The sequence below is a fragment of the Eubalaena glacialis genome, chromosome 15 (assembly GCF_028564815.1).
Source record: "Eubalaena glacialis isolate mEubGla1 chromosome 15, mEubGla1.1.hap2.+ XY, whole genome shotgun sequence".
Classification (NCBI taxonomy): Eukaryota; Metazoa; Chordata; class Mammalia; order Artiodactyla; family Balaenidae; genus Eubalaena; species Eubalaena glacialis.
In genome coordinates, this window is record NC_083730.1 from 23327824 (window position 1) to 23333970 (window position 6147).

At 43.4% G+C, this 6147-nt stretch overlaps 1 pseudogene; it reads left to right on the forward strand.

The window, feature by feature from the left end:
• Positions 1–2540: 2540 nt before the first annotated feature.
• On the forward strand, positions 2541–3142 carry LOC133075110 (uridine diphosphate glucose pyrophosphatase NUDT14-like; annotated as a pseudogene).
• Positions 3143–6147: the final 3005 nt, after the last annotated feature.

Below are 6147 nucleotides of genomic sequence, written 5' to 3' on the forward strand. Positions count from 1 at the left end.
CTATCAAACTACCAGTGGCATTTTTCACAGAACTAGAACAAAAAATTTCAGAGTTTGTGTGGAAACACAAAAGACCCCGAATAGCCAAAGCAATCTTGAGAAAGAAAAACGGAGCTGGAGGAATCAGGCTCCCTGACTTCAGACTATACTATAAAGCTACAGTAATCAAGACAGTATGGTACTGGCACAAAAACAGAAATATAGATCAATGGAACAGGATAGAAAGCCCAGAGATAAACCCACACACATATGGTCACTTTATCTTTGATAAAGGAGGCAAGAATATACAGTGGAGAAAAGGCAGCCTCTTCAATAAGTGGTGCTGGGAGAACTGGACAGCTACATGTAAAAGAATGAAATGAGAACACTCCCTAACACCATACACAAAAATAAACTCAAAATGGATTAAAGACCTAAATGTAAGGCCAAACACTATCAAACTCTTAGAGGGAAACATAGGCAGAACACTCTATGACATAAATCACAGCAAGATCCATTTTGACACACCTCCTAGAGAAATGGAAGTAAAAACAAAAATAAACAAATGGGACCTAATGAAACTTAAAAGCTTTTGCACAGCAAAGGAAACCATAAATAAGACCAAAAGACAACCCTCAGAATGGGAGAAAATATTTGCAAATGAAGCAACTGACAAAGGATTAATCTCCAAAATTTACAAGCAGCTCATGCAGCTCAATATCAAAAAAACAAACAACACAATCCAAAAATGGGCAGAAGATCTAAACAGACATTTCTCCAAAGAAGATATACAGATTGCCAACAAACACATGAAAGGATGCTCAACATCACTAATCATTAGAGAAATGCAAATCAAAACTACAATGAGATATCATCTCACAGCAGTCAGAATGGCCATCATCAAAAAATCTACAAACAATAAATGCTGGAGAGGTTGTGGAGAAAAGGGTACCCTCTTGCAGTGTTGGTGGGAATGTAAATTGATACAGCCACTATGGAGAACAGTATTCAGGTTCCTTAAAAAACTAAAAGTAGAACTACCATATGACCCAGCAATCCCACTACTGGGCATATACCCTGAGAAAACCATAATTCAAAAAGAGTCATGTACCACAATGTTCATTGCAGCTCTATTTACAATAGCCAGGACATGGAAGCAACCAAAGTGTCCATCGACAGATGAATGGATAAAGAAGATGTGGCACATATATACAATGGAATATTACTCAGCCATAAAAAGAAACGAAACTGAGTTATTTGTAGTGAGGTGGATGGACCTAGAGTGTGTCATACAGAGTGAAGTAAGCCAGAAAGAGAAAAACAAATACTGTATGCTAACACATATATATGGAATCTAAATAAATAAATAAATAAATAAATAAAAATGGACATGAAGAACCTAGGGGCAAGACATGAATAAATATGGAGACCTACTAGAGAATGGACTTGAGGATATGGGGAGGAGTAAGGGTAAGCTGGGACAAAGTGAGAGAGTGGCATGGACATATATACACTACCAAATGTAAAATAGCTAGCTAGTGGGAAGGAGCCGCATATCACAGGGAGATCAGTTCGGTGCTTTGTGACCGCCTAGAGAGGTGGGATAGGGAGGGTGGGAGGGAGGGAGATGCAAGAGGGAAGAGATATGGGTTTATATGTATATGTATAACTGATTCACTTTGTTATAAAGCAGGAACTAACACACCATTGTAAAGCAATTATACTCCAATAAAGATGTTAAAAAAACAAAACAAAACACACAATAGTCCTCGGATAGTTTTCCCATCTTCCAGGGATGCATGAGGCATAACAACAGCTCGGGTGAAAACACACTGAATGAATATGTTCTATACAACCAAATGTAATTACTTTTAGTTGTGTATACCTAAACACAATCAACTAACTTATACCCATATTACCGCAAGTAATCTTGTGGCATTCATACCTCAGGCACATTTTCCACGTAAGTCAACTTTAGTCCCTCAACAAGAAGTTGTATTCTCCAAATGTTATCTCAGTGTTTTGGTGTCAGGCATCTCTTATTACAAAATATATACATATTTCAGTTAAGAATCTCCAATATTATCGCATTAGCCTGGTGGTTCTCAACCGGGAAGAATCCTGCCCCTCTCTGCTCCTTCCACAAGACATTTGGGAAGGTCTGGAGACATTTTTGGTTGTCCCAACTGGGGAAAGAGATGCTACTGGCCAGGGATGCTGCTAAACATCTTACAACACACAGGATGGCCCCTCACAACAAAGAATCATCTGGTTAAAGATATCAACAGTTCCAGCTTTGAGAAACTCTGCTCAACTCTTAACAGTTTATATGCTAAAAAAATCAACCAGCTTCAAAAATGTAACTTCCTCTCCTTGCTCTCCCCTGGATATTTTAAGAAATTGCCAAGAAGTTATCTCAAATGTTTTTTTTTCCCCCAAGCCAAGTATTTTCAAGTTCAAGTAGCAAGATATCTCATAAACCATGGTTTTAAAAATGAGAGTAGATTATTGTATATAAAAAGAAGGCTGCAAGTGGCTGGAGTCCAGGGCAGACCCTGCCCATGTCCGCCCCAGGCCCCTACCTGTGGCTGCTCACATCGCATTGCGGCCCAAGTGACACCCTGAGGCTATGGGACCTCATCAAAACATGACAGTATGACCACTCTCGTGTCCAACTCTCCTCAGAGGAGCGTGGTATTGGTAAAGCGGGTCTGGCCAGCTGTTAAGCAGGCGAGGACTCTGACAGGCTCCGGAGCTGCGGACGGCATTGCCCGGCCCAGGTGACATCCAAGCTGTGAGGCTCGTGGACCAGCCCGGGCTCTCGCTGGAGAAAAGGGCCCATCATGGAGGCTTGGGAGGAGCACGGCTACCACCTGGCCCCCTTTGATCTGATCAGCAACCGGGTAGCCACATCCAAGTCTGGCGTGGGACTGACTGCTCCAGCCAGAATACGTTTGCCGCAGAGGTGACACATGCCCAGGATGGCAGCATGGGGGGATAGGGTGGGGTGCCTGGCAGAGGAGGCTGAGCTCACTGAGGTGTGCACCTGCCCCTGGATGATGCCCAGGCCTGTACAGATAACCTGGATGTCCCCAAGACCCTTGGGGTCATCTTTGATGTTGGATGGTTCCTCAACCGTGTGGCCCCTGAAGTCCAGTGGTAGCTATATCCAAGGCTGCTTAATTCAAAAACTCAGCGGCATTAGGTTTCCAGAGAGGCTTCTAAGTGATTTTTTTTTTTTTCTCTATCCTCATAGTCACTGCAGCAAACTGAAAAATGCCCCCTCCCCTCAAAAATTCACATCCTAATCCTTGAAACCTGGGACTATTACTCTATATAGTACAAGATGGTCTTTATAGATATGACTCAGTTAACTATCTTGACATGGGGAGATTATCCTGGACTATCCAGGTGGACCCTATATGGACTCACATGTATCCTTATAAGAGGGAGGAAAAGGGAGATTTGACAACACATAGAAGAGAAGAAGATGTGAAGACGGAGCAGAGAAAGATTTTCAGATAACGACCGTGGAACTTGGAGTGATACAGCCATTAGCTCGGGAATGCTGACGGCCACCAGAACCTGGAAGAGGCAAGAATTCTCCCCTGGAGCCTCCAGGGGCTTGACTTTAGTCCAGTGATACTGATTTTGGACTTCTGGTCTCCTTAACTGTGAGAGAATCAATTTCTGTTGCTTTAAGCCTCCAAGTTTGTGGTAAGTTGTTACAGCAGCTATAGGAAACTAATACAGTCACAAAATGACAGTCTCAGACCCAGGTATCACCTTCTCATACAACAGATTCTGAGAGAGAAAACCTCTTCTCCTGCATTGATAATCCCCTTCCTCAAAAAGATAAAACTAGGTAGGAAAATCTTTCCCAGGAGCCTCCAATGAATTTCACCTTAGGTCTCTATGGCCAGAATAATGTCATGTGCTTGCAGCTAAATCAATCACAGGAAGAGGAAAACAAGGTAACCACAATTAGCTTAAATCAATCGTAGTGCATCAGCTATAGCCCAGGGGGGCCACTGTTTGCTGAGTGCATTGTTATCTGGTCCAGACAAGACTTTGAGGACAAGGGAGACAGGTCAGACGGTGGTTGGTAGGCAACCAACAGTGTCTTCCCCTTGGGGCTCAAGCACCTGCCCCAGCCCTTTAGCCCTGCCCCATGTGGTCACGTCTATTGTGGGACCATGACTGCTCATGGAAGAGCAGCTGTTCTCACAGAGGCCCCCACCACTGCCACCACATGGGGCTCTGCAAGACGTCACTGCCCTGCCCTCAGCTCCTCCATTTCAATCACTGAAATGCCCGCCCCTTTCATACAAGGGATGAGACCACTGTGTTAGTCTTCGTGGTCAAGAAATAAAGTTCGCCTCATCATAGGGGAGCTGCAATTTGAGATGAGGGTGATTTATCACCAGAAGAGAGGTGAGTGGGAAGTAAGATCAATACCTTATTTGGATTCACTTTTACTTATATCTTTTCTATAGCTCTGGATTTTCACTGAAATTATTTTAGCAGCAGTGGTGACCCAATCTACACCAAGCTGACTTGGACGCTTTCCAAAGTTCTCTGTGTCCGGCAGAGCTTAAGATTGCATCTCTCTTTCTCCTTTAAGCCTCTTCATCATTCTCCTCCACATTCTCACCCACAGCAGCAGCACAGCATCAAGAAAAGCCGAATATAGTGTGTTCTTATGTCTTGGCTTTGGTCCTAGACTGGGGGCGGCCAGGTCTAGGCTAGAGGCTGGCGCAATGTAACTCCCCCCCTACCCCTGCCACTGTCTTCCCCCTGCTGCACTATGAGGGCATCTGGGCTGGAGGGCATGGGCAGAAGACAGTACTGTCAAAGGGAAGATACCCATCAAATGGCAAAAGCAACCTGCATTTCTAAGGTTACTGTGACCTGGCCACAGTGAAGCAGTAGAGGGGAAAAAAAGACTTGTTTACAAGGTGATGGTTTATAGGCAAGAGACTAAGATGCTGTCAACATCTGTAGCATACCCATTTATTAACATCTATCATAATAGTATAGGACCTTTCGTGTGTTAAAAATAGTCATGAAAATAGATTCCTGTGCTTAGGAATCTCTTTCTAGCATCACTATAATAATTAATGTCTCTTGACAGATTTACCATTCTCTGAACATATTCTGAGCACCTTCTGTGTTCAAGGCACTGCGGCATGCACTGGGATATGGAGAATCCTCTAGGAGTTCACAATTCACTGAGATGCTTCTTCGATTTTTATTCTGAAATTCATACTTGCTATGTGCTATCATTGTAGACTATTTGTATATCCTCAAGAACAATATGTCAAGGGATAATTTCAGCAATTTATTTTAGAAAATCAATAGGAATACTGACTTTTTAAAAAGTGTTTTGCCAAGCTTCACCCTCCCCAGAAGTCTCCCTGGGTGAAATGGGTTTGTTCCCGGAGCATCTGTGGTCCACATGAGTTCATTCAAGCTATGATGCAATGAAGTAATTTTCCCCAGGTTACCACATGCTTGGGGGTCACCGCAGCACAGAGAATCTAGTAGGGCACCCCCCCCCATTTCCCACCCTGCCTGAGGTTATTAGAACGCATTGTACTCCGGAGGACCCGCATCCTTATTGCTAAACACTTGGCTTTCTGATCACCTCATATTCAGTCAGAGATCCACGAAGTCCAGACCCGGCTAGACAAATGCAGGACAGTTCAGCAGAAGCAGTTTTAACAGGTGTCATTGCTAAGGTCTTGAAGAACCTTCCATTTGTCCCATCCTGGAAAAGCATGTGTTATAGAAGAGCACTACCTCTGTCAACAGAGAGTCCGGGGGCATTTCCTGCTTCTGTCATTTGACTGGCTGGGTTTGCTTGGATAAATTAATGTCTAAGCTTCACTTCCATCTTATGATTTCTTTATAAAATGGGAATCATCATCATATCTACAGCTGAACCCACTGCTCAAAGAACATTTGCAGATTACTATTAATCTCAAGTAGAAAGCCTGAAAGATCATGCAGGACAGTTTATGCAGAGGAATCTTCCTTGCTTGAACCATTTCCCCAGTGATAAACTTCAGCTATTTATTTCTCTCTCCAGATGCAATCTAGACCCCAGGAACCTTGTTCTAAGTGTTCACCACTATGGCATGTTGGACATCACTATTTAGCTACTTC